The 27,837-nt window shown below is 37.2% G+C and overlaps 1 pseudogene across 1 annotated transcript in view; it reads right to left on the reverse strand.

Annotated features, from left to right (window-relative positions):
- LOC308511547 (prefoldin subunit 2-like) overlaps positions 1 to 27,615 on the reverse strand; it is a 44,494-nt pseudogene extending 16,879 nt beyond the window's left edge. Inside the window, exon 1 of the transcript in view lies at positions 27,536 to 27,615. The product of the transcript in view is annotated as a prefoldin subunit 2-like (transcript). The remainder of the gene's footprint in view (positions 1 to 27,535) is intronic.
- Positions 27,616 to 27,837: the final 222 nt, after the last annotated feature.

Here is a 27,837-nt window from a genome sequence, read left to right on the forward strand (position 1 = left end):
CCTTCTTTTTTGGTCAACTGAACTCTTACTTCCTGATTGTTTTCCTTAGTAGAACAGAGTTTTTCTATATTGTTTCTAAAAATATTAGTCCCACAAATACTCTGAAGAAAAAAAAAAAAAGAATGATGTGGTAAAATACTGGCAAAATGCTACTTCTGGGTTGTCCTGGTAATGATTTATTTTAACAGAAACAATGTGATGTGGGTGTGTGTAAATAGATTTTCATCCAACTTCTGCAGGTAGTTAGTCAGCATGGACCTGCTCTGGTCAGAAACCCACTTGTTGCTGGTTTGCCAATTACCACAAGACATACTGGGAATAACTTTTCATTCATAAATAAGTTTCTTCCAAGCTCAACTAGTCCTTTATAAGAGAGCTCAATATTATAACCTTTAGTTCTGTGTCCTCCTACTTCATGATGATCTTGATAGATCTGAGTTGATGGTGCTGAAGCAATGACAGCTCACTGGGTTTGCAAATAAATGTCTGTATGATCGGCAGAATCTTATCTAAAACTTGCATTTCTTGTAAAGTTCCTCTTGATATTAAGAAAGTAAGGAATATATTAATATCTCCCACTTACCTCTAATTACTGAATTTTATCTAAAGGACTCTGAAGATTTTTGAATGGCCTAAGTGGCTTAGGTTAGTTAACAATAACTGCAAAATATATTCCTCTTCTTGAAATTCATAATGCACATGAGAATTTCTCAGCAGAAAAAGTTGTTTACATTTTTGGTTAAACAACCTTATTTTTGTTATTCAAACTTATTTGAGCACAGATTTATTTTTTCCTTTGGTAAATGTCTATTTGCATTTTGAGTTATTTTAAACTTATCCTTCACTTCTTTTTTTTTCATCAAAATTCACTTATACTAGCCTGGTGTGGCTCAGTGGTTGTGTGTCAACCCATGAACCAGGAGGACATGGTTCGATTCCTAGTCAGGGCACATGTCTGGGTTGCAGGCTCTGTCCCCAGAGCAAGGTGTATGGGGGGCAGCCAATCAATGATTCTCTTTGATGTTCCTCTCCCTTTCTCCCTCTCTCTTCCTGTCTGTGAAATCAATAAAAACATATATATATTTTTTTAAAAAAAATTCACTTGTACTATAGACTTTTCCTTTTTTTTTTGAGATCATTCACTCTGAGGGAATCCAACTACCACATCATGAAGAAACTTAAGAAGCCCTGTGAAGAGGCTCGGGTAGCAAGGAACGGACTTCCTGCCAGTAGCCATGTGGGTCAGCCAACCTGTCAGTGGCTCTTCCAGCCCCAGTTGAGCCTTCATTAACTGCAGCCCCTGCTGACATCTGGTCTGTGATGTGATGAGTGGCCCTGAGCCAGAACAACCTGCCATAGCCTTTCGCAAACCCCTGACTTACAAAAGGTAAAATAATAATGTTTGTTAGTGAAGCCAGTAAGCAACAGATAACTAACACGGATTTTAATGGTTTTAATAAAACATCAGATAAAGTATATCCAGAGGCTTTAATGATCAAAAATGACTCCTTCCTTCATGGTGCTTCACAGACAGGTGTTGAATGTTTTAAACTGAAGGCAAGACCCTCAACCAGCAAAAAGATTACGACTTGCTTTATTGTGATACTTGCCTTCTTACGAGTGGTCTGGAACTGAACCAGCACTAACTCTTAGGTATGCCTGTATTTTTGCCTCCTAGAATTATTTGCTTTTTAGCTGCAGTGCACCCTATATAAAGAGGTAATGGAAAGATAATTTTCAGAGAGAGAAGCAGTGAATCCTCAAAGCATATCATAAAACTGGCCTGCTAGTCTGTCTTTAACTAAAGCTGTCCTGCTAATTCCCCTGAATCCCCTCTCTTGTCACCTTGCCCCCAACTCAACTACATACCTTTGCTTCCACCTTTCTTGGCCCTAATTCCTAATAGAAGTATTATAAAATAATACTACAAATATGTTTTTGTATCTTTGAGAACCTCAAAAGGAAAACGAAAGCTTATGTGGCAGGTAAATATATTTTTATTGTCTAAAATGAAAGGAGTAGTATGAATCTGATGTGGTAGAATGAAAGACAGACAGATATGTGGAAGGACTGGAAGGGAACATGGGAATGATTAAGCTCTTTCATAATTTCTATCAGCTCCTACCAAGTCATTTCAATAAACACACCATCCTTACAAAAACTGTATGTGTTTCTTACAGCCTCAAGACAAGTCCTCTAGCACCTATTCCCAAAGTGATTACATCCACCAAATCTCTTAGGTATAGAAATTCCAGAGATGCTATTGCTATCCATAATCATATTTATTATTTAATGATAATCTTAAAATCAACACAAGTGTTAGAATATATATAGGTAAGTTAATAAGATCTTCAGCTTCTGTTAGTTATTAATATTTTGAGCAACTTAGTTGCTGGGTCAATAATAAATTTAATTCTCTTTGATCAATTAAGTTGACTAGAGCAAGAATCATCCCCTAAGTTTGGGAGTAAAAGATAATTTAAAATAATTACTGTACAATGATGGCATACATCCAAAGAGTTTAAATGATTTGAAACTCTTTAAAAGTTTTGCTGCTAACTTATGAATTAATTGGTATCTAATACTGAGTTATACAGAATCAAATTAAAAAGATTAATTAGATAGCCACGACATAATTTATGGTGCTAAGCCACTATCACTGAATATTTCTTTAATTATATAGAACTCAGAACACTGGGCTCAGTAAATGCTAAATTTTAGGAATAGCTATGTTTTCTGTTGGTTATTTACCAGAATTTTCTCTCATGTACCTAAATGATTTTCACAAGACTTAAAAACTGTTACGTTGATGTTAATTACTACTTGCTGGATCTTCTCATTAATCAATTTTCAAGCAATTAATTCTATCAGAAATGGAAAGTATTGACCAAAGTAAAGGTCATTCCCAGAATAAGACTATAGCAATTAATTTCCTGGTTTCTATGTTAATAAGTTGTCACATGTTGTTTGGCAGACATTGATTAGAGTTTAAACCATCCATGCAAATTAACACAGGGCTATTGGCCTCACTGTTAGAAAAAGTTAGGCTGGACTTTAAACGGAAAAAGACAGAAGGCAAAGTCAGAGCCAGCTACACTGTTGGGGAGGCTATATTTTCAATTCCCAAAGATATATCATTACTAGAGACTGTCAAAATGCACGATAGGTCTCCACAAATTCAGTTTACTTTCTTGGCTGCCTTGAATTCAAATAGTTACATTTCTCATTTAATTGCAAAGTACATAATATTAAGCATGAAAAAATGTTTATGCTTTGGAAAATTTTTTGTACTCTGCTATGGGATAGTTATTGCTATTAGAATAGAGTATAATATTAAGGCGTTTGAATTATATTTTATAAAATGTGAATTCATTTATAAAGTATAAAATATGAATTCATTTTAAAATTATACCCACTACTTTAGGCATTTGTATAATTTATTAAGTTTTTCAACTATTTTTATTTTTGCCACATCAAGGCTTGCAATGTTTCTTCAGTTCTTAAAAGTGGTTTGTAATTCATGAATTTAATTAATATATTTTCATGTATGAAAACTTTCAAACACTGTCAACTACTCAATTCCCATATAAGTTGTCCATTTTTAGGCTGTCTATTCTGTTTCTTTGGTGTATCTAACTATCTTCTGTAGCAAAATATGTAGAATAGTATAACAGACACTAATGTGTATCCGATCTGGTCTTAATAGATATAAAAAATTTCATGTTTGTAATTCCAATCTCTTTACATAAAAATAATACAAATAAAAACTTATAGGTACAGTCAAAATTACCTCCATTATTTCTGCAGTTCTTTACTCTATTTTCCTAGAGATTTTGGTGCCCTAAAGTTGGCACATATTATTTCTATGAATTTTTTAAGCATCTTTCCTAGTTGATATGTACAGTGGTTAAGTTTTTCACATATTGACTTTCATAGGTGTTCCTGGCCTGCAGGATCAGGCCTAAACTGGCTCTCTGACATCCCCCGAGGGGTCCTGGATTGCTAAAGGGCACAGGCCAGGCCGAAGGACCCCACTGGTGCACGATCAGGGCTGGGGAGGGATGCGGGAGGTTGGCCAGCCAGGGAAGGAACCCCAGGAGGGCTCTGGGGAATGTCTAGCCCAGGGGTGGGCAAACTTTTTGACTCGAGGGCCACAATGGGTTCTTAAACTGGACCGGAGGGCCAGAACAAAAGCATGGATGGAGTGTTTGTGTGAACTAATATAAATTCAAAGTAAACATCATTACATAAAAGGGTACGGTCTTTTTTTTTTTTAGTTTTATTCATTTCAAACAGGCCGGATCCGGCCCGCGGGCCGTAGTTTGCCCACGGCTGGTCTAGCCTGTCTGGCTCAATCCTGATCTGCCAGGCCCCAGCAGCAAGCTAACCTTCCAGTGGGAGCATCTTCCCCCTGGTGGTCAGTGCACGTCATAATGAGCGGTTGAGCAGCCTTAGCATATCATTAGCATATTATGCCTTGATTGGTTGAATGGATGACCGGATGACCGGACACTTAGCACATTAAGCTTTTATTATATAGGAGATATATATATATATATATATATATATATATAAAATTTTTCTATCAAATCTATTTAAAAGTCTGTTAGACATAATATTAAGTGTGTGTGTACAGGATTAAATATATATGTACGTGTGTGTATATATGCATATATATTTTTCATTCTCAAGCCAATGGCTTATATTTTAACACTGGCTGCTATTTATTTTATTGTTGACACTATAATATAATCTGATTTATCAATCTTTTGTCTTAGTTTGTACATTTTAAATAGCCTATTCTCTAACCCCAAAGTCATATATTCTTCTATGTGTGCTGCAGGAGTGTTTAAGTTTTTGCTTTTCCTGTTTAGGTCTTTCACTTTTCTGTAATTTATTTTTGATTATGGTGTGAGGCTTGCATTGAACAATTTTATCATTTTCTGTATAGATGGCCAATTCCTCCAGCACCCTTTTATTGAACCGTTCATTCATATATATTGACAAATAATGCACTCTGTCAACTATTCAATCCCATATAAGTTGTCCATTTTTAGGCTGTCTATGCTGTTTCTTTGGTGTATCTAATATCTTCTGTAGCAACATCATGATGATTTAAATTTATAATGTGTCTTGGTATGAGAGAAAGCCTGTACCTACCTTTCTTCTTCAAAATTAAGTTGGTTGTTACTAGCACTTTATGCAGTGTTTAGGACCACCTTTTCAAATGCTGTTAATAATTGGAACATTGGTTCATTGTATTAAGTTTGTAGCTTGCTGTTGAGGAGGAAAAACCATCCTTATATTGTCATTCCATTCATGAATGCAGTATTTATCTTTACATTTATCAAGGCATTGTTTTATGTACTTACAGTGTTTTCATTTTTTCCATCATATCTTTTGCTAGACTTAATATTCAGATCTTTATAACTTTGTTGCTGCCGCTATCGATACATTTTAAACATTATATTTTATAATTAGTACTGGTGTGTAAGAACAAAACGTTTTCCTATTGGTGTTATATGCAGCAATCTTGCTGAGCTTTCTAATTCGCTCTAGGAGAATTTTCTATAGAGACTGTCATTTCCTACATAGGCAATCATCACATCTGCCAATAACAACAATTTTGTTTCTTGTAATTTATACTTCCAAGGAAGGTACTCAATACATTTTGTTAATAGGAGGAGGGTTTGGGAAATTGGAGAGGATGATACCTGTTGAAATTTTAATGCTGGAAGCCAATAAGTACAGAAGTTTTCCACTAACTTCTATTCTTCCTCCTATTATTAAGCCTCTTCTTTGTCATTTTATAAGTTAGGCATTTTCTCCATTGTTTTACAGATTTTTTTTAGTTGAAATTATATTGGGTTAATCATGCACCTTGGTGCTGATGTGTCAAAGATTCACCTTGCTTCCCAGAGGAATGCCATTCATAGAGGCTATGAGTGCACACACACACTGAATGTGATCGGGGGGAGTGGTGGGAGGGGAGATTTGAGCATCACTGTGTAGCAATTCCAGGCTCTCCCCCAGGCCAGACGGTGAGCCACTTCTTTTGGTTGTTCCAGCACAAAGTAGAAACTCAGTAATTTATTTTGTTGAATTGCCTAAATAGCTTCCTTTGTTTGTCAATCAAGGCTTAAAATGTCAGTTAGAAATTCATGTCTGTGAGATTTGAGGTTTGTTCACTTTTAATAATCTCTCCAGAAAAAAGAAACGTCCTTAGTTTGTATTTCATTATTTTATTTTAATTTACTGTGCCTGTCCAGCGAAGTCTACTTCACGCCGGCTTCCTGTTCCCTGCCAGCAGAGGTATATAACATTTAACAAGCTATGCCTAGGTTTCCTCTTCTGTTTAATTGGCATGGAGAGCCTTAGTGTTGTGGTAAAAATATACTGAAAACAAATAAAACTTTAGGACATTGCCTGGCTTATAGTAAACAATAAATATTACTTTTATTAACAAGTTATCATTATCCTAGATCTCAAATGCTTAGGAAGAAAATAATTACTGATTCTAAACTTGCTTTTTCATTTATATCTAGTGTAGTCCACTGTCAAGACAAGAAATTTAACTATAAAGGAATTAAACAGCATTTTGAACAATTATAAGTAATACAGTCAAGTAGACAAACATATACCAACTACTTTTGGTACCAACTACTTTTTATTTTTTATTTCTTGGTTAATCCTCACCTGGGGATATTTTTCTATTGATTTTTAGAGTAAGTGGAAGGGAGGGAGGGAGACACAGAGAGAGAAGACATGGGGCTCAGCAGGTGTTTGGCAAACCAGAATTTCACTGTAGTGCATTATACTGATATTAAGATGCAAATCAAGTTAAATTCCTTTAGTCCCCATTTTAACTGAAACTAAATAGGCATCCCAAAGGAGAGATTATCAACTAAGGAGACATCTCATGTTACAAACTCATAAATGTCTTGCTTTTATGTAATCTTAATTACTTTTCTTTTTAGTTTTCTTCTTTGCTTGACATAACCTTGAATAGAATGCAAAGATGTTGTTTACCTGTGTAGTACATCCTTAGGTGTTCAAGACCAGTGATTATGTCTCTCTGTTCCTTGGTGTCCAGGCCAACCAGAAACAAACCTAACTGTTTGCTTTCTTTTATCACTTGACTAGTTTTCACAGCTGGATGTACCATCAATTTCAAGATTATTCTAAATTTAGAAAATGAGTTTAACCATAACTTGGCATTGATGAGATCCTTTTCCTGTAGTTTCTGAAAACACGACTACTGAAGCAAATAACGTACTATCTTATTTGCTTCTAAAAAGAAATAGGAAATAAGTGGAAAGTACATTGACTATTTTGCTTCCTCAAAAATATACTCTCTTGGGGTGATTGTTGTGTTGTCTGCTAATGACTTTGAGAGCCTAATCTGACATTGATGTTCTTTATGCATCATTTAATTGTTTCATGTCTAATTGCATTACAACAAAGCCAACATCTGTGGCAATGAAGATATAAAGGATATTTTGTAAACTCAGAAAAGTAGAATGGAGTCACACAGCATAATTCTCCATGAAAATAAATTTCAGATGAACCATCTCAATTATATTAAAGACAGAAGATGCCATAAAAAACAAAAGCCAGCAAATTAGTAAAAGACAGAGTTTAAGGAACAACAGTACATCTTAATTGATTGACAGCATAAACCATTAATTTCCTTTGTTTTAGAATAAGAAGAGAGGTTTTAAATTTTATCCTCACATCTTCTATCATATGATAGACATATTACCAATGAGGTAATAAACTTCAGGTAATAAAATTCACTGTAATACAATGAACAACTTACAGATGTTCATTCTCAGAGATTACAGTGATTTAATTTCTTCTTTATAAAATGAGGAATTCATTTTTAGATGACCTACATATTACAACTCTAAGGTCAATATGTACATTTTCACCCTATGAAAATAACTTCTATTAAAAAGCACAGTAAAGAATATCTGGTATGTAGTAGACAGGTAATGTATATTAGATAAATGAAAAACATAAATTTATAAATTGTCTTTGAGACTGGCATGAAGTGTGCAAAAGATGCATTAGATCAAGATGTTGAATTTGAAAAGAAGCATGAATATTTAAGGGTAAAAGAGGTGATTATATTTATGTCTATTGGACAAAGTTACCATCTGTGTTGGCCTAAAGAATATGATCTCAAATCAACACACTTCCATTGGTGGCTCCTATAGGTTACTATTGTATTTTTAACATATACATTTCTATAATATCAAGAAACCCATTTATTTTGAAGTATTTCCTGTGGTGCATAGGAATACCTAAATTTTATTTTAGAAAAAGCTAAAACACGCAAGAATTCTTAACATTTTTTTAACCATCTCTTTGATTAAACAATTGAACAAAAGAGCAAACAAATTCTATTATTGGCCAACCACTCTGGTGGGTAAGCAATTCTTCCTTAGAGGTAGTTTACACACTAGAGCAAAAGACAGATATGGAAGAGAATTTAAAAAGTATTGGGTATAAAGTGCTATTGGATAGAGAACTCACCTGGCCTGGGCATTTGTGTGCATTCTCTGATGAAGTGGCATTTAAAATGAGACTTGGTAAATGGGCAGGAGTTAATTAAGAAAGGAGGGAGAGGGGGGTGGAAATAGGGGTTCAGGTAGAAGGAAGAACAGGCAAAAGTCTTGAGTCAAAGAAGAACATGGCGTGTCCGAGAAACAGGGAAGTTGGCATATCTGGTGCACAGACAGCAACGTCTAAGCACCAGCCACGTGCAGATGATAATGTGTCTATCATATGATTTATGGAATGAAATGAAAAAGCAGGGAAAAGGTCACCTCCTCTTATAACAGTATATGAAATGGAAACCACAAAGCTCAAAACCTTGCATGATTCCCTCAAAATGATCTCAGAGTGGGTTGTGTTGCTAGAAGTCAGCCTCCAATCAAAGCTACTTCTCCTCTTGCTTCCTTTTTCTGGAAAGGTGCATGCTAAGTTGAGCCATAGTCCTGGGCAATGAGGTGTTTGGAAAGTCCCAGTGGAGGGCATCACTTTTTAATAAAAACCAAAGCTTCATTAGGAGGAATCATTTTTACCCCATTACCTTTCTCTGCTTTTGCTGTCTGGGTGGTAAATAGGAGACCTGGAGATACAACAACCATCTTAAATTATGAGGATTAATTCCTGCAAGTTAAGGATAGTGATGAAAAAGACAGAAAGAGCCTGAGGCTGGGGGATAGAGGATCAGGCAGTTGATGTAACTGGAAGCCCCTAGCATTGTGCACTACACAGATGGTGCGGCCCTATGCAGATACCTTGCCTGAGTCTGCAATTGTGTCACCCACGTTGCCAGATGGAGCGGTCCATTCCCATACTTACTTTGGTGTGAGAAAAATACATGCATATCAATTAAAGCCACCAAATTTGAGTTTTCTGGTAAATGCTGCCAATCACTTTTCTAACTTTCAACAGTATTATAATTTACCTGTTTATGGATCAAATACCTTTGTTGAAAGTGTGTATATATTGCCTAAGGCAAAAATATTTTTGAGCCCTGCCAGTGTAGCTTAGTGGTTGAGTGTTGACCTATGAACCAGAAGGTCATGGTATGATTCCTGGTCAGGGCACATGCCTGGGTTTCAGGCTCAACACCCAGTGCAGGAGACAGCTGATTGATAATCCTCTCTCATCACTGATGTTTCTATCTCTCTCTCCCTCCCCTCATCTTCTCCAAAATAAATGAAAATATATTTTTTAAAAAACATTTTTGATAGCCTGTTCTTTCTATGTGAATATGTAATTACCGTCCCAGGCAATATTCTAATATGTAATTAATTACCCAAGCAATATTCTAAACAACTCAAATGTCATCTCCTCAGAGAGTCACTCCCTGCTTCCTCCAGGTAAAAAATTAGTTATTTCCAGGGCTCCTAAGGAACCTGATGCATTGATTAGTTATCACACCCTGTTACAATTCCTTGTTCATATCTCCATCTTCCCCATCAGCTGTGAACTCCACAAGGCACTGTTCTTATCATATTTATCTTCTAACCATATTTCCTAGAATATTATACTATTACCTTGGAATAATAGTGCTAGTAAATGTTTGTTCTCCAAATTACATGTAAATTTTATTTTAACAAGCACTTATATAGTACTTACCATAATCCATGCACCATTTTAAATACTTTTTAGACATTGTATAATTTAATAAATTTAATATATCTACCCATTGAGGTAGGCACTACTATTATCCCCATTTAATAGATGAGGAAACTGAGACCTAGAGAACTGAAGTAACTTGCCCAAGGTCACAGATCTAATAAATTATGGAGCTTAGATCACAACTGAGATAAGAATGTTGTTTGAAACAGAATCTCAGAATCAAATTTTAGATGGAAGAAATCTTAGAAATGTTCTGCTCTCTCTTTGTATACAAGAAAATATTGTATTGAGGCATTAAGTCTGTTGTTAATTATTAAGTGTTATAATATATTCATATACATTAATTATTAAGTGTCAAAATGCTAACTGGTATAAGTGCTCAGGCTTTGAAATCCCAGTCTCCTGATTCACAGGTTAATGCTGCTTCCTTGGTTCCCTAAGCTGAGTTTGCATCAAAGTCACCTGTGCAGTTATGGTGGCAATACAGAGCCTAAGGCCCACCTTCCAAAGATTTGGAATACAGACCTTTGCAAACAGTCCCAAGATTATTTAGATACATACACAGGTTTTAAAATTGTGAGTCTGCAGTACATATGTATCAGTCTAGGTTGGGTCAGAAAAATAGAACCACTACAACTATTATGGGAATAAAGCATTTAATGTAGGCAGTAGTGTTGACCAATTAGGAATTAGGAAGAAGCTGGGATAATAAAGGTCCGGAAGAGTGTAGCCAGAGCACCAGAGAAACAGCCAGTAATGGTGTCAGCACCGTAGCATGTGGAACAGACAGAACTTGGGGAAATGTGAGAAGCTGCCATAACTATAGCAAGATACCTTCTAAGGAAGTGTATAAACTCTTTACGTCTAGGTGCCACAACCTTCAAACAGTAGTGACTTCACTTCACTTCTACTTTCCAAATTTTATAAAGAAGCTCCTCTCATGGCCAAACTCGAACTCAGAGTCATAAACATAAACTAGAAGATTCTGGGACTGTCATTGCCCCTTTAGAAGGGAGATTGGTGGTGCTGAGTGAACAACAGATGTGGTGTCCCCATGATCCTCAGCACCTGTATTCACATCCTTGCTTGGTCTCCTCTCCTTAAGAGTGGGCAAGGTCTGTGACTTGCTTCTAACCAATGGAATATGGCAAAGGTAATGGGATGTATGTGATTACATAAGATTATAATTCCTCTCTTGCTGGAGTCTCTTTCTTGATCATTGGCTTTAAAGAAGCAAGAGGATACAAATTCTACAGATATAAAGAAATGAATGTTGTCAACTACCATGCAAGTGGGTAAATGGCCTTTTCCCTAGCTTTCAGGTGAGACCCCAGCTCTAGTCACACTTTGATTGCAACTTCATGAAAGGTCTTGAAGCAGAGAATTCTGCTAAGCCATTCCCAGATCCCTAACTCCTAGGAACTGTGAGACAATAAATGTGTGTTATTTTAAGCCAAGAAGTTTGTTGTAATTTATTACATAGCATTAGATAACAAATATGATGCATAGCCTGGTACAGAAAATTGTTCACATTACTAAAACTTGAAATGTGGGCATTAGCTTTGGGAATAAGTGGTGAGCACAAAGGGATTTTCAGTGGACATGGAAAAATGACGAGCTATTTTAGTGAGTGGCAAAATATTTGGTAAAACTGGGCCAGATCTAACTTGGAAGACAGTATATATAGTTACTAATATGGTGACTTTGATCTAGTTGCTGTTGAGGCAAAATATTCAAAGTGGGAGCTGATTGCAACTAACTGTATTTGAAAAGGTATTGAAGAAAGAAATAAGCTTGCGGGGCCGGGGCTGGGGGGTTGGGGGGAAGCCAATAGTTTGCAAGTAGAATTTAGAGGGTATATAAGTAATTCAAAAATTGCACTGCTATAAATAACACTGTTTCTCAATAAATCCAAAGGGTCCATGATGGTATAACTTCAGTTTAAAGACCAAATCAAGAGTGTGGCTGAAACAGGCTAAATTAGGACCTGGGAAGAATTTAAGAGAATATTTAGTAAATTCCTTCAACTGTAAGGAAAGGATTCCCAGAAAACCTAAGGGCATAGTCCCACAAAAGTCCAAGGGGCCCAAAGTACCCTAATGAAGTCCATGAGTGGATCTTGGTACATGTGGAGTCAAATGTGTAGAGAGCTGTATTTGACACACAAATGTTTGAGAGAACCGTGTTGGCACACCTTTGCCCCCTAGACTTAAAGAACCAAAGATGTATCTGAGATGCAGAAGGACCTCTGGTTCCCACTGAAAAGCACATGTGCTCTCTTCAGTAGATGTCCAAAATGGGAAAACAGGAAGGACCTCTCAGAACTATGGAGAGCAATGGACCAGGGAGAGATTCCTGGCAGAGTAAGAGGAGCAGAAGGAAGGGAAATTATGCACTCTGGACTAGAGCAAATTCACATTTATCCAGCAGCAGTTCAGAAATCTGGGGGAGTGGTGACTGCTGTGTGCCGGAAATTCTTCTACCTTTTGGTGGGAAATGTTATTGTAACTATTCTGTCCCTCTTCCACCACCAGATATTGGGAGTGTGAGAGCATTTAACTTGTTTCTTAGTCTATATGTCTTGGACCAAGAGGAACACAATTGAACTTGAAAAATACACTGCATTCTATACTCAAAGACTGATGCCATAATTGGGTGAAACATTTGGGGTGTCTTCTTTTGGGAGTGGTATTTTGTATGGAAAAGGCACATAAGTATTTTTGAGCAACAAAGTGGAAAGTGGTAGATTAGATTATTTAAACAATATTCACTTTTTTGCACCCACTTTCTTTAGAAAAGTGTATTTTCCTGACCCACTGTTACTGGCATTTGCATTATAACTTAACTTGGCCAAAGGAATGTTGGCAGAGGTGGCAGTGCACCAGTTACAGTTTAGGAGGCACCTAAAGTTTCTGCTTGTCCCTTGGGAAGCTCCAGAACTTTACAATGAGAAAAACATGGCCCTAAGTAGCTATTTTCCTATAGGCCTGAGTCCAGAATAAATATAGATGAATCAGAGTCACAGACCTGTGAGTGGGGAAATAAATGTTTGTTGTTGTATGCCACTGTATTTGGGGGTGGTTTGTCATAAAAAAAAAGCTGTCTGACATCATGCTTGATTAAATTCTTTGGTTATGTTATAGTTTATTCATATTCTAGCTTGTCTCCTAAGTAGAACAACCAGTCACCCAAATGATTAATTAATACTTAGTGCTTTATATATAGATTCAAAAGGATAATAGAAACCATTGCTCATTCATTCAAATGTGTACTATACATATTAAGTACATAAGAGTAAATAAAGCACCATAATGTATACAACCAACTCTCAGAGGTAAAAAAAATGTATATATGTATGTATACATAGATATGTATGCATGTATGTCTGTGATAGATAGATAGATAGATAGTAGATAGCTAGCTAGCTAGATAGATAGATAAATAGATAGATAGATAGATATTGATTTTGGCCACTAAGTCTTCCTTGTTATCACTGCATCTTCAATGTGTGCATCTTCAGGGATAGGTGGGGAAGAAGGAGAACAGAAAGGTACAAGGAACTACATGGGGACTTGACTTACGAGTTTAATTCGTTCTGAGACCGAGCTCGTTAAGGAGCTCGTTAACTCAAATTACTCTATCAACTCAATGCAAAAAATTGGCCATGAGACAGCTGGTATCTCAAAAAACTCGTTTGTCGGGACACTCGTAAGTCAAGGCCCCACTGTATAAAGTAGGAAGTTATAAAGTTGTAAGCCAGGGAGCATACCTGTAGCTGTACGTGGAAGCAACTTAAAAGGGTCCTCACCTTTGTGTATCTTGGGATGGGCAGAAATACACAAATTCAATTTGCTCCGACTTCTGTTGTTAGTGCTGTCAGTGTACTTCCTGAACAGAGGAAAATTCTATCTCTTCTTGTCATGTTGACAGATTTTGCTACATAAATAGCTAGCTATGTGGGAAGATACTAAGGTGTGAACTTCCCCCATGCATTTTAATTGGCTGTTAGACTTGAAGTGTGGGATTGAGTATTTAAATGGCAAGGGTGCCCATCAAATGAACTCCAGATATCTACTTTTAGTCTGTACAGTGGGCATTGCTTAGTTAACGGTGGGACTAGTGTGCTGTACACTAGTAGGTCCCAGAAGCAGTCCTAAGGTGGGTGTTTTGTGATCTATAGAGAAAACACATCTCCCCGTGTTCTTTTTTTCTTTTAAATCATCCCTGAAAAGAACTGCTTTGGAAAACAAACTTTGGACATCCAGTTTTTTTGCAGACAAAAGATAAATCCCATAATTAATTTTTCCCTAGAGGCTTTTTTTAAAGCACGCATGAAGTATTAATTGACACGTGACTAACAAATTGATAAATTGATTGAACAAAATTTACTTAGTGTTTACAATATTACAGGCCCTAAAGTCATCAGTAAAAAATGCACAGAAATGCTCACTGCTACCCTAAAGCTTATATTTGATATAACGGTAAATTAGTAAGAGGATAAATGTATTAGATGATTATAAATTAAGTTTCATAGAAATAATATTTTCTAAATAATCAAATCTACCCAGCCGGTATAGCTCAGTGGTTACACATCAACCTATGATCCAGGAAGCCACAGTTTGATTCCTTGTCAGGGCTCAAGCCCTGTTTTCAAGCTAGATCCCCAGTAGGGGGCATGCTGGAGGCAGCCAATTGATGATTCCTTCTCATCATTGATATTTCTATCTTTCTCTCCCTCTTCCTTCCTCTCTGAAATCAATAAAAGCGTGTTGTTTTTTTTAAAAAAGAAATAAGGGACTGAGACAGGCCAAAGAAGTCTTTCCTGAAAAGGTGAAATTTAAGCCAAAACTTAAAGGAGCAGAAAGGAGCTGACATATGCATATGGAGGGCAGAGCATTTCAGCAGAAAGAAAAGCATGTGCAAAGGACCTAACATGGGGAAAAGCATGATGTCATCAAGAAAGAGCAAGGAGGGTGATGAGTAAGGACTGGGTAGAATGTGGTATGAAATGAGTGAGAGTTAAGAGCGGTCAAACAAAACCTTGTAGGCCGTAGTTTATCAATGTGAAATAGATAGCTTTGAGAGGTTGGACAATGACATGATTAGTTTATGTTTTAAGATGTCTTTGGCCAATGTGTTGAGAGTCTATTGAAGGGCCAACAAGGGAAGTAGAAAGACCAGTTAGAAGGCTGTTGCAATAGGTCAGATGAAAGGGGAAGGTGGCCAGATTAAATAGAATAGGAGAGACCTGATAGTATCCAGGTATGTTTTGGCGGTAGGTCTGATAAGATCTATTGATAGATTACTTTTCAAGAGTGAAAGAGAAAAAGAGGATATGCCTCATGGGTTTCTAATTTGAACAATTTACTTATTAAATAGAAATTATAATGGATGGAGGTCAAAAGTTCCATTTTAAGATGTCTGTGAAGCATCTAAGTATTGAAGCCAAATAGTTGTGCATATCTCTTGGGACTTCCAGGAGAAGACTGGACTGGAGATGTATTATTTTAGTTGTTGTTGTTTTGTTAATCCTCACCAAAGGGTATTTCCTCCATTGATTTTGGAAGGGAGGAAGGAATGGGGAAAGAGGGGGAGAGAGAGAAATGAGGGAGGGAGGGAGGGAGGGAGGGAGAGAGGGAGGGAGGGAGAGAGACACAGAGAGAGAGAGAGAGAGGAGAAATAGAGACGTCAACATGAGAGAGACATGTGAATTGGTTGCCTTCACATCTGCAATCAAGGTATGTGCCTTTGACTGGGAATTGAACCCATGACCCTTTGGTCTGTGGACTGACACTCTAACCACTTAGCCAAGCTGCCCATGGCTGGACTGGAGATTTAAATGTAGATATCAGCATAAATATGTACTTAAAGCTATGGGTTGGTTGAGATAGACAAGATAGTAGAAACATAAGAGAAGGTCCATGATGGAGCCCTGAGGAACCAGAACATGAAATGTTTAGTTTTAGGACAATAAATTAGCAATGGAGAAAACATGACTAGTGTAGGAAAAAGATAGAAGTATGACGTGATCAAACACACATTGCTCCTTATGTGAGAGTGAATTCGTAAGCAGGTGGGAAATTCCTGCATTTCCAGAGCAGATACAGGGAAAACCAAAGTTCCCTCCAAAACACAGACTCTGAACCCTAAGAATAACTTCCAAAAGCCCTAGTTTGACATTTAATGTCTTCAACAATCTCCCTAAGACAATTTCCTTCCATGTCCACATGCAGAAAATTTCCCCTCCCAAGTCTGTCTCTTGAGACAAGAAATATAGAAAGGATGGTCTTTGATAGGGAGACCAAAAAAATTATGGATCGAATAAGACCCTTCTGCGAGTGAAAAGAGAGTTAGTAGTAATAAAAATTAAAACAGGTATAAACCACCCAACTGGTGTGGCTTAGTTGGTTGAGCTTGTCCCTTGTACTAGGAGGTCACTGATTCTGGTTGGATCCCTGCTAGAAGCAGATCCACCCTGACTGCTTGAGGCAGTCTCTGCAGGGATGTTTCAAGGGACCTTGAAATGGAGATGAGAAACACCCTAGCCTTTGGAATGGAATGGATGGGATTAAGATCAAATAGGATAAATGCAGATGTAAGAGGACAATAGGGGGAGGAACCTGGCTAGGAGAAGAAAGGTTGTTTCCCCAGGTGAGGATTTTTATCCCGTAAAGGGGGTGGTTGGTCGCTTTGATCTTTGCTTGGAGTGACCTCCTTCAGTTACTTCCTTGTAGCTTAGTGGAACAATAGAGTAACCTTTGAATGGAGTTGGGAAGCCCCCTGGCCTTTTGTATAGAATGGATAGGATTGGGACCAAATAGTATAAATACAGATGTTAGATGACAATAAATATGTAGAACCTGAGTATGATGATCACCTGAACACTGCCTCCATGTCATTCATTCTTCGCGGACTCCGTCCACACCTTTGGGAACCCCTGGACCCACTGGGGCTGTACTCCAGCAGATTCCCAGTCAGGGCACATGCCCGGGTTGTGGGCTTCTTCCCCATAAAACATATTTTTAAAACAAACAAACAAAAATAAACAGCTATAAACCTGGAATGTCTTGGGAAAACAGATTTTGGCAATGTTGAAATTGGATGTTTGCTCTCTTCAGTGCCCTTACTTTTCTATATTTCAATTCCTCTTAGGGTTCTACCCCAAACTCAGAGTTTAGTTTTCTTATTCTTCACTATGGCAAGAGCTATGTCAGCTCTCCAATTGTGCCAGTTGTCTCTGCGCATCCCCATGTTTCTTCAATTTTCAAATCTTTCCTAATGAAGAAACCTAATGCGCTTATTATAAATCTAATAGCTTATCCCTAAATCCAAGCTAATCCGTGATACTAATTGGTTAATTTGGTTAATGTATTTCAAGCAACAGAACCTGAATTGTAAAGAGAACATTCAGAAACAAGGCATTTAACCCAGGAGAAGAACCACTGTGAAACATTCGAGCACTGAAAGTAATTTTAGCATCTAGGACGTTCATGCTCCATGTTTTTCTATTGTAGAATTCTCTGACTATTGAATGTCCCTAAAGCTCCAGCCCTGAATTATATAAAAGTTAGATAGGACATGTAAGATGTCGAATTTATCCTGTAGAAAGGATGTCTTTAAGTCCTTTGAAGTCACATTATATTCTCTAAGACTCTGGAACCTTTTTTTATTGCAAGATATGCTTTTATATATTTCTTGTCACATAAGGAAAGGAAGCCCTTTAGAGAACAAAGCAGCCATGCTCACAGCAAAAGTCTAACCCTCGTGCAACAGAACATGGAGATAACTGCTTGGCCTCTTCACTGTTTCATTCCTTCCTTTGGTTCTCATTGGTGAATGTTTGCCATTCCCTTATGTGGTACAGACTATATCCAAAGACATTCGCCTGGAGACAATTGAAACTATTTCATTCCTTTCCTTTGTATTCTTGAAGTTTGCCCAGTCCGCTCTCCTGATAGGCAACATTTTGTGTGTGTGTGTGTGTGTGTGTGTGTGTGTGTGTGTGTGTGGTTTATTTTCCCCTTTGAAGCAGCTGGCTCTTGGTTTCTTTCATTGTCGATTTATTGCATGATCATCTTGTTTTTCTCCCAGTCAGGATAAAATATTCTTAAATTTCAGGAAATAGAGAGGACCCCATGAAGTCTCTGTAGTTAAAAATCTCTAGGCTCATGATTAGGGCTTAGAAGTGGCATAAGGACATAACAGTAAGTTTTGGATTTGGGCGTGTGTATTATGCTCATGGAATAAAAGATTGTTTTCTGTGTTTATTTTTCTTAACAAGTCTCTAAATCACATGCTAAGTGATTAGACAAAACTCTTGCATTTGCTCATTGTCACTAACTTTCTGGACTAGAGTAATCTTAAAAATAATGAATGTGTAGGCAAATCAGTAGGAATGAGGAGAGAGTATAAAGTAGATTGGAAGAAGACCTTTAATGACTTTGTCACTTGAGCCCATTCTGAATCTCCTTGTTTTTGAAAAACTCCTCCCTTTTAGGATTGAGGAAATAGATTAAAGTAATGTCAACTGTCCATTAGTTTCTTCCTCTATGTCTATGTTTGGTCTAGTTGCAGTAACTGGGTCCATGCCAAATAGGGATGTATATTAGAAAGTTCACAAATCAAAAGAGCTGACTATAGAATCTTTAAATGGGTATGTCGAAAACTCAATGCAAGTAATGCCCTAGTATTGAGTGTATTGAGTGTCACAAAAAGGAAATGAAACTACATAATTATGAAAGGCAGAGAGGATAAGCCTTTGGGAAGTTTACTTCTCCACTTGGAGAGGTTCTCAGGAATGCTGTGGTTACACCACTAAAGAAGGACTTTAAAACCAGATGACAAATTCAATGTGAATTTGGTATGGAGTACCTCACAGTCAGCAGCCACCTGTCAGTAAAAATCTACAGAATGACTCCATGCTTATAAAAATGGAATTAAGATAAGACTATCTAGTGGTAACTATAGTAGTGGAGCAAGAATGGAAAGAATGCCTATAAGTTCCAGATTTGGAAAAGTAAATCCTCCCTCTAAGTCATACATTTCTGATATATGCTTTTAGTTCAGAGATCAAAAACTTAACTATAAATTGTGTCACTGTATGTGTGACATTTTATTTTCTGGAACAGAGGTCTATAGCTGTTATCAGATTCTCAAAGAGTCTGTGATATAAAACGTTTCAGATTAATTTGAGCCCTATGGATGCACGTGTTTGTAATATTCTATTACAACAAGAATACTGGGGTTTAGGAAATCTGTTGTTTTAATGCAACTGCCATATTGCCTAAAAACAAATTACCCCAGGTATAACACCCATTACTGGTGGCCGAGTGATTAAATCAGATCCTATTTGGGTTAGAAACAAAATTAATATTTATATGTAACTGACTTTGAAGGTCCTGCCACCAGAGCTTCTTAGAGTCGCCTACTGTCTGTCTGTATTTCCCTGGGCCATTCACTGACTCTGTCTTCATTGGTAACTGCAGGAGGCAAAGGTCACTTCACAACTGTTTGCACCTTCTCTTTGTTGTAGTACCAAATGACCACTGATGGGAATGTCTAAATGAGTCCTAATGGTCACTGAAACCGGATTTTGCCTGTAAGCAAATGCTTCCTGGAAAACAGAGCTGACCTAGAATAACTGGCTCTGGCTCATTTGAAAGGACAAAGCAGAAACGAACTCTTTTCCACTTTATCTTGTAGGGCTGGGCCCTCAGCCTAAACCCCCTCCACTTTCTGAGAGTGACCACAGGAGTGCCAGTAATATCCTAACTCCCCCAGCCACCACCTGAGTGGACCAATGAAGCTCCAGGAACACAGCTAAGGTCCTAATAAGGCTATAGTGGGGGACGGCTCAAACCTCAGAATGTGTTGGTCACTTCCTGACGTTTGTGCTGTAAAACCCTGACCAGAGTGACCAATCTCTGTAACTCACGTCACTTACCTAAGCCCACCCAAATGACTAGCCCTATATAACCTTGGTTCTCTTGGGACTCAGGGCCCTCTCTCGCATCCAGTAATGGAGGCAGAGGGGGAACAAGCCCGGGCTTGAATAAAAGACTCTATGCTTTTGCATCGGACTCGGCTCCCTAGTGGTCTGTCTTGGGGGATTTTGAAATCTGGGCATAACTCATTCTCTGTCCCACTCGCAATGCCTCAGGGATGACCCTTTACCAGGTTGTCTTTTAAGTTCAGGAACTTTTAATATAGGAAGAACTCTACATAGCATTTACATCTTGCTGCATGTTGTGGTACAGATAATCTTGTTTCATAAATGTTTATCAAATCTGTCATTTGCTAGAGATTGAAATTGGCATTTTTATTTTCTAATCCCCAGTGACTCACAGAAACTTATCCTTTGACTCATCCATACACTCAAATGTTTTCACACATTAAAAAAAATGTTCTGGAAATCAAAATGCATGCTATTTGTGTTCTTTCCAAAATTAGCCTAAGAAGTAGGTACAGTAAAACTGCATGTACTACATCAGCACTCTCCAGATGGTAAAAGGAAAATAAAGCGTCAGATCCACATTCCCTCCTTCCTCTCCTTTTCCTGAATGGACAGTATAATAATGGTTATTGGTCTGAAAGTCAGACATTTCCTTAGCCTCTAAGCTGTACTGAAAACAAGAATTAAAATAATATTCTTTGAACTAGCTTTGCTTTAAAAATGTCACAGTTTTTCTCCCTCTATAGCAAACTCATTCATGCCCATTTACTTCAATTACATTCTATAGGGCATCAACTTCCAGGTTTTATTGCCAAATCATCCTCTCTTTTTGAGCTTCAGACCAGTACCCCCAATTCCCTTCCTGATAGCCACATTATAATTAATCTTATAAACATGCAAATTAAGTTATGTTGCCCTCTTGCTTAAAGTCATTCATTGACTTCCTACATCTTATATATAATTCAATACTTTCTTGGACTATAAGAATATACCTATCATGTGGCACCAGTTTAGCTCTCTGACCTCAGCTTTTATCTCTCTTTTCCTTTTTGGCAAAGACTGCATCAATATGCACCCTTTCTGAACATAAAGGGGGAGATTATATTTCTCATTCACACTTGTAGCTAGGTTGGGAACAAATGAACAATTTTCATAAATAGAATGTGAGTGAGAAGGACATCCCCCCCCCACCCCCCCCTTGCAATACTAACAGTTCCCGAGTGATTCATTTGTCCCTTGGAAGAGAAAGGTTCTGAAATGGCAAACCCATCACCACTTGGAGGAGAGACCCTTTAAGGACCACTGGCCTGCTTTGGACAGCATCAAGAAATAAAGACCCATTATGTTACGTTGTTGAGACTTTGCATTATTTCTTAGAGCATTTGGGTTTTTTCAATCTTAACGGATAAGCTTCAATCACAAGATTTTTTAACATTCAGCATCTTGCATTGAAACAGAAAAATCTAACCCCCATTTTTTTGTTTGTTTTGTTTAGCTCTACCTAGGAGCTCTGCTGAGGCCAGAGGTGCAGCCTCAAATTAATATTTGCCCACAAAGAACACAACAGTGGGGAACATGACCCTGTGATAAAGGAGCATTCACAGATAGTTGGTAAAAATAAAGGCTGAAGTCTCAAAGTGTTTTGATTTAGAAGTTAAGACAATACATCGTTACCCATGTTATATTAAACACCTCTTCATATCAAACTTATACCTGTTCTCTATCTTATAATCATAAAAGTGTGCTAGATAGTTTCTAAGGAGTTTACTTGAGATATCTTATAAGTTTATGGTAATGTTATTTTCTGTGAAACGACAATACACACTAAATGGTTATCTTGGAAAAAATCCACATTTAACTGATCCATTGTGATCTCCCATATACACACAAGCAACTTTGATTCCTTTGTTATGTATAAAGCTTACTTTTTATCTAAGAACAATTTCAGGGTTGATTATAATAATATTCCATTCAACATATTTTTCTCTCAAAAATAATAAAAGTATGGAAAGCTTTTTCTGCAAATGGTTTCTTTGATATTGGATATCTAAAATCCCAGCAGAAGGGAGCCAGGATCAGGACTTTTCCAACAGCAGCATCCATTCACAGGTCAGAAGACAGCCTCAGTCACACACAGGCTTCTGTGAGAAGGGTTCTAATCTAGTGTCCTTCTCCTGTTGGGAATCACATCAGCATGAGGCTGCTTTCCCCTTGGGAACCCTCTGTAGCCATTGAAAAGAATCCACATCTGCCTTAGAATTGCCTCCTATGGCTTAGAAATACTGTCAGTGAGTGCTCCGAAAATGTTTTAGCATAATGGAAGAAAAAAGTTGGTCCATCTTCCCAGTGTGGCCTTTTCCTTTCTGTAAATTGAGGCTTAGTGAATCTAAGAATTTTAGCTGATTGACTCAATGGGAGTGTGGGAAGTCTTTCCCTACTGAGTTGAAGTATAAAGCCTGTAAACCAAGGTAGAAGGTAAAATCTTTAGGCTCTGAAGGGATGATCAATGATCCAAGTGAGGTTATCTATCCACTAAAGGGACCCCTGCCCCTAAAGAATAAATCCTCAAATGAAGATTGTGGTGCACAGGGAATACCCAGGAAATTATATTTTCAATAAGTATGTTTTCCCTGAAATTGAGTTAGAGAAGGTATACAAAAGAGATTATTTTCCTTGGCTAGACTGAAATATTCTGAATATGAGCAGAACTTTCTTTGGTTAGGGATATATTTAGATACATAGAAATGTGAGACATATGAAATGATGAATATAAAACATTAGCATTACCATTTTTTGTTCACAAAATATCAAAAGGTAGAGTATGCTTATAAAAATGATTACTTGAATTGTATCCTAGCAAATAACAGTTTATTGGGCTGAGTTGATAACACAGTCTTTTAATCATTTATTCATTCATTCAAAATTTTCTGCATTCATGGATCTAATATTCTAGTTGGGGAAGACCAACGATAAATGAAGTAAAATGAGTAAATTATAAGTTAGTTGGAAGGTAATAAGTACTATGGATAAAAATAAAGAGGGAACAATAGTAGAGATTTATTGGGGGAGTTATGAACCAATAACCCCCCAAACTATAAAAGAGACATTTATTTCTTGCTCATATAAACAGTTTAATCAGTGTTCTTAGTTGGTGGACAGCATTTCTTTACATAGTGATTCAAGGACAGAGGCTCCTTCCATCTTAGCTCTGCCTTAGCAGAAAGGGACAGAACAGAGTTCAATTGGTGACTATTTTTTAAAAAACCTAGGTTTTATTTAAACTGTTAAATATATATACAAAAAGTATATATAAAACATATATGAATACAAATAAAATTAATACCTCTACACTCTATATGCAGTTAAAGACCATAGACAGACAACGGTATGGTTATTACCAGAGGGAAAGCAGGGTGGGGGTGGGGGGAGGGGAGGTAGAAGATGGTAAAGAGGGGAAAAATGGTGATAGAGGGAGAGTTGCTTTGGGGTGGTGAACACAGAATACAATATACAGATGATGTATTATAGAATTATACCACTGAAACCTATGTAATTTTCTTAACCAATGTCAACCCAATACATTCAATGAAAAAAAAAAGTTAAAAACAAAAAGAATCATTTCTTACTAGGACCTTCTAAATCCCACACCAATCACATGTTCCTCTCTCTACCCCAGAGGAAATCACTATCCTAAATTTCCTGTGGACAATTCCTTCACCCTTCTTTTGGAATTTGCCACATATGTAAGTATCTCTACTTAATGGACTATTTCATTTCTTTCTGTTTTTAAACAATAGAATTGGAATATTATTGCATACATTGAATATAAGTTTAAAACATAAATTTTTATATCTGGAACTCTTCATTTAATAGTTTTGGACCATGTGTAACTAAAACCAGGGAAAGTGGGATTGGAGCTAAGGGGGGACTACCGTACTTGGATATCTAAGAAGGTGCTACAACTCAGTAGCCCCAAATGAGCTAATCATTTACACTGTGCTCTATCTCAACTATGCTCCTTCTGATGTTCCTTAGCTACGTTAACTTCAGTTATCAAGAGAGAGTAGATACTTCCCTTTATCTTCATTTTCTACATAGTCACATCTAATGTTTGTAAGCCTCATCAATCAAATTTATAATTATGACTCAAAATCCTTATCTTCTTCTATTCTTTAAGGATCTTAGATTATTTCATTTTTTTTACAGCTATGCCTTATTTCCTTGAAATGTCTTGAGAGGAGGAAGACAGTATTTACATTTATATTCTAACCTGGGGCTGAAGAAGGACATACTAGGTACTTCCTAAATTCCTAAAAACTACCCTTTTTTAAATTACTTTTACATTTTTCTACTCATATTTATTCCACTAATGACTTTTCACTATGATCTTAACTACAACCAAACTTTTGCATAAGGACAACATTTGTTTAATCTATGAATTCTCTATAATATCAAGACAGGGACCAGAACTAGTAGACAATAAATGTTTTTAAAACAGAATAAATCTGCATATGTTTATTATTTAAAGTTTTGATTTTGAATGAAAAGGATCTAGGACATTGACTTATTACTGAATATAAAACATTTGCATAACCCTATTTGTTTACCTTTGTAGCACCACTTTACACGTTCTTATGTATGGAAAAATGTTATTTCTCCTTATTACGCATTTCTGACCTATTTAATTCCTTCATTTCTGCTTTTTTTAAAAAAATATATTTTATTGATTTTTTTATAGAGAGGAAGGGAGATGGATAGAGTTAGAAACATCAATGAGAGAGAAACATCAATCAGCTGTCTCCTGCACACTCCCCACTGGGGATGTGCCCGCAACCAAGGTACATGCCCTTGACCGGACTCGAACCTGGGGCCCTTGATTCCGCAGGCTGATGCTCTATCCACTGAGCCAAACCGGTTAGGGCTTCATTTCTGCTTTTCATATTACACTTCCATTTCTCTTCTCCTAAATTTTATTTTTTTCTTTATCTAATTTATTTAAACATTTTCAGCTTTTCAATAATCATAATTGCCGGAAGCCAATTCCTCCATGTCAGCAAGGGCTGAATCATCTGGAGTGGCAAGGACATTTCCCCAAACCTGAAAAGGGATGATCGTTTGCTGCCAGACAGCTCAGGGCATCTTAATCTACACGTTATTGCCTCCTACTGGCCAAACACCTGAGCAGCTGGAGGCATTTCCTCAAATCTGACAATGGATTCTGTACCTAACCCTATCTCCACCTCGCCTTAGGACAAATTGTGTTAATAAATAGTAAGGGGTCCTGAGACCAGGAGATCTTAGTTTCTTTAGCTAGGCTCCTCTGACCTCCATATGCCTTTCAAAATTATGTTTCGTCTCTGGACTCTTTATTAAGTTACACACAGCCCTTCTCCAGATTGCTGAACCCTTCTAGATGCTGGAACAAGAACCCCGGCAATAATAATGAAAGCCTTCTACATCATCATGGAGAATTTTTATCTTGGAAAATGACCTTAACATTTTGACTTGTGATTTTCTGCCACTCAGTTCAACTGTAACCTTTATTTTAATCATTACAGTGACTGAAAATGTGTAGATTTTAAAGGTTTGCAAAGAAATGGGAGCAGTTTCTTTTCTTTTTTCGTGGCTGTAACACAAGTTAGCTTTGTGGCAGGTAATTTAAATCACAAACACCTGCTGTGTTTAAATGTTTTTCTGAATAACAGTTTGTATTTTGAAACTATTTATGACATGCTATTTCATTTCTGGGATTACCATCACAAACTGATGGACAAAATGCCAGGAAAAATTGTGTTTAAGAGGGTAAAATGTGCAGGAACAATGAAGCTGGGTCACTTTAAATGGATAGATTATTTAGCCTCAATTTAGGTGAACACCTAAATCATCCAGGTAGATGTTTGCCTTTAACCATTAGGTCCTCGCAGCTCTCCCAAGATGAGGTAAAATGTTAATTATGCTGCTGGAGAGGACACTCATGTTTGACCAAAAAATCAACTCATTCATACTTTCGTTTTGTGCACTAGAAACTAGCATTATTTCTCTCCCATTCAATTACTTGGAGAGCAAGAGAGGAAATGTAGTCACTCTTAAATTTATGTTAAACTTTCACATGCATTTTCCCATCCTTCCAAATTGCAGTTCTTTTAAAATCTTGGTCTGCTACTTCCTAGACATTCTCCATATCCTTTATATGTTTATTTTAACATAGATACCAAACTTTATGCAATTTTTTTAAAAAATTGTAAATAATTCTTCATACCTTATATTGTTTTGAATTGTTACATCATCACTTTTCCATTGGTGTTTCAAAAGAAATGACAAATTATTCACTTAACTAAGTTACAGGTTTGAAAGTACTGCCATATCAATTATTGCTTTGCAATCAGAAATGTGTGATATGTATGTCTATGCAAGGAAAAGCAAAGCAAAGCAAATACCCTGGTAAAATCCTGCTACTTCCCGGAAATTCAAATTTTTTTCTCAGGTATCCATTCCTAGCCAAGCGATTGGGCTTTCCTAAAAAGGAAATACTAGCTGTTATTTGGGACAGAATTGTGCAGTAATTTTTCTGTTCTTGAAAGCCTTAGCTTTTGTTTATATCTTTTTGTACTTTAGGAAGAAAAGGATGAAGAAGAAAACAATGGTGCTAGGATGGCTAAGGGATGTTTTATCTCTGTGGAGACCCTGAGTGTTTGAAGGACAAGCTGTCTCGTTTCTCAGTGCTTTATCATAAAGCCACTGACAGAAGAAGCAATGAATGCAAGGCAGAATTTGGTAGAGATCTTGTAATGGGGAGAGAGCTGATGGGCTCCTGCAGTGACAGTGAGTGATGAGAAGAGCAGTTCACATTTGGTGCTTTCTATTTTCTCATGCAACTCAAATATTTCATGTGTGCAATATTATTTCTGTTTAATTATACCTCTTCATATAAGTTAACCTTTAGCATCCTTTGAGGTAGGGTTTTCTGGAAGACAATGCTCCCGTATTTCTGCATATCTTACAAGCAGAGGCACTGGCTGCCTTTTTCTCTGAACTGCCTTTCAAAGATGTTGGTCTAGTGCAGTGGTCGGCAAACTCATTAGTCAACAGAGCCAAATATCAACAGTACAACGATTGAAATTTCTTTTGAGCCAAATTTTTTAAACTTCAACTATATAGGTAGGTACATTGTTATTAACTTAATTAGGGTACTCCTAAGGCTTAGGAAGAGCCACACTCAAGGGGCCAAAGAGCCACATTTGGCTCACGAGCCGCAGTTTGCCGACCACGGGTCTAGTGAGCCACCTTGGAAGATATGGATACCATCTCTCTTTGGAGCAAAGTCTAGTCAGTTTCCTTTACTGTCCAGCATTATCTTAGTCCACTCAGGCTGCTACAACAAAATACCACAGACTGGGTGGCTTATGAATAGCAGAAATTTCTCACAGTTCTGGAGGCTGAGAGTCTGAGATCAGGGTGCCTTCAGGGTCCAGTGATGACCCTCTTTCTTGTTGCAGACTTCTCATTGCATCCTTACATGGTGGAAAGGGTGAGGAATCTCTGTGAGGTCTCTTTTGTAAGAACATTAATCCCATTCATGAGGCCCCAGCCTCATAACCAAAGCATCACCCAAAGACACCCCCCCCCCTTTCTAATGTCACTAGATTGAGCATTAGAATTTCATCATAGGAATTGGTGGGGGACAAAAAAATTGTGACCATAGCACATAAAATGCAGATAATGTCTCC

The sequence above is a fragment of the Myotis nattereri genome, assembly GCF_964212035.1.
Source record: "Myotis nattereri genome assembly, chromosome: 1".
Lineage (NCBI taxonomy): Eukaryota > Metazoa > Chordata > Mammalia > Chiroptera > Vespertilionidae > Myotis > Myotis nattereri.